The 2323-nt window shown below is 35.9% G+C and overlaps 1 pseudogene; it reads right to left on the bottom strand.

Moving 5' to 3' along the window:
• Positions 1–1499: 1499 nt before the first annotated feature.
• Positions 1500–1616, bottom strand: LOC119618860 (small nucleolar RNA SNORA40; annotated as a pseudogene).
• Positions 1617–2323: the final 707 nt, after the last annotated feature.

Genomic DNA, 2323 nt, shown 5'->3' with positions numbered 1-2323 from the left:
GGCATGAGTATTCTCATTTTATAATGAAGACTCTGAAATCTTGTTGGAATTGCTGTGCTGGCGTTAGGGACTTACTGATGAACTTAAAGCTCTGCCCTTTTAGGGAGTTTGACTGGGTGACCTAAGTACACCTAAGCTATACATCTCAGTGGGAAGGCAGATGAAGGGGCATCACCTCAATCTGAGTGGTATCACTGGGCTGGAATAGCAGTTAGGGAAGGGGTGTGCTCGATGCTGTAGACCAGTTTGCTCAGTTCTGCAAGGGACTGTTCTAAATGGACCCATTGTAAGCCTGTTCAAACTCATTAAGCTCCTTGAATTCTGACCTGGGAGAAAGGATGTGCTTTTTGCTAAGAACCTTATAAAGGTACTATTTTTGGCCCCAGAAACTCCATTTCTAGGGGTCAGTTCTAAGGAAATAATTTGAAATATGGAAAACACTGTATGCAAAAAGCTCTACGATGACACTATTTATAAACAAAATGAGGATACAACCTAAATTCTGTTTAAGTGGATAAGTCATTTAATGATGCATAATTAAATGACATGCATGGTCATGAAAATAATCATGCAGAGGGCTTATAATAACTTTGAAAATGTTGAAGAGATAATGTTAAGTGAAAAATATTAAAATGTAGATTTGAATTAAAATGGCCACCTAAAATGAAAAAAAGAACATCAAAAACTAGTGATAGAAAAAAGACGGAAAGAAATATACCAAAATGTTCATAGCATTTTGTCTCTGAGAAAAAGAATTAGAGGTAATTTTCTCCCCCACCTTTCTAATTTTTTTCAAATGTTCTATTATGCTCATGCTTATATTTTATAATGGAAAATCAAAAAATAGAAAATTTAAATATAAGGAATTTGCTTTTAGAGAAATAGTTCAGAAGAAAAATTTTAAGCTATAAAAAAATTTTGAAATACAGCACACAGAAAAATGTATGAAATACACAACTCAAGGATTTATCACAAGACAAGCACCACCAAGCTCAAGAGCTAGAATACTGCCAGTGCCCAGAAATCCCTCTTATATCCCCCTCAATCACCATCCCCTTTGTCGTCTCCAAGAGTAATGACTGTCAAGCTTCTATGGTCACTGTTTCCTTGCTTTTCTTCAGAATGTTGTCTCCTAAGTCTGAATCCTTAAACATGAGGATTTTATCTACCTTTTGAACTTTATGGAAATAGAATCATAGAGCATTTCTTTGTATCTGCTTTCTTTTTTAAAAAAACACTATAAATGGGAGGTGCCTCCATATTGTTGCATGTGGCAAAATTCATTAATCGCTGTATAGTGTTGCATTGTATGAATGCAACATTATTTATCCATCATTTTCCCATAGATGTTTCCAGTTTGGACCATTAGGAATAAAGCTGCTGTGAACAGTCTTATACGTTTCTTAGTGCATGCGTGTGCAGACATTTCTTTGAGGATAAACCTAGGAGTGGAAGTTCTGGCTCATAGGACATGCATATCTTTTTCTTCTTCTTTTCATAATGTTCCTTCTTATATATATCAAAGCTCATACTGCACAATGAGCTCTGGGTTGCAAAAGAGAATTTATTTTTTGCATCTGTCTAAGGATGTGGATGTCTTCAGTAGATTTAATGCTGAACTATTCCCCATTGTGGTTCTAAGAGTTTACATTTCCATTGGCAAGAAGCATGTGCTTTAACTCTTTATGGAGTGGAAGCATATGGTCCATAAAAGGAGACTCTGGGGGATTTGTTTTTAGCCTTTTTCTTTCAGGGACAGACTGGAGAAAGCTTCTTTATCAGATTATAGGATCCCCAAGGCTCACAATAGATACTGACATTGCTATATACTCCAGCTCAGAATCTAAGCTGACCTTGAAGTGAATCTCCCAATACAGTTAAAAAACAAAAAAAAAACAAAAAAACAAAAAAAAAAAAAAACAAAAAAAAAAAAAAAAAACATCCCACCAGCCACAGCGTTGAAGGGCATTCAGAAATAACACTTGGGTGAAAAGAGTTAGGTACTAAAGAGTAAAGTTCTGGATGTGAATGGATCACACAAATAAAATACCTTTCAATAGTTCTAAGTGTGGGAACTTCAGGAAGCCATGGAGATGGTAATGGGGCTAAACCAATAATTTTCAACATTAAACACTTAGAGAAATGAACTGTTTACTGCGAATAGGACTGGGCAGGATTTCTAAAGCTTCCTGGCCTTGTTTTTACCTGGAATTCTGTGAACTCATTGTGATAGCTCTGGCAACATCATGCTAATCACAGGCTTTGGTTGGAAGTTATGTGTATCTCTGAGTAACAAAGTTAGGAAAATTAGCTTTAAATGGAC

The sequence above is a fragment of the Chlorocebus sabaeus genome, chromosome 9, assembly GCF_047675955.1.
Source record: "Chlorocebus sabaeus isolate Y175 chromosome 9, mChlSab1.0.hap1, whole genome shotgun sequence".
Classification (NCBI taxonomy): domain Eukaryota; kingdom Metazoa; phylum Chordata; class Mammalia; order Primates; family Cercopithecidae; genus Chlorocebus; species Chlorocebus sabaeus.
Note: the sequence above shows the minus strand (reverse complement) of the source record. Positions and strands in the feature narration are given on the sequence as shown.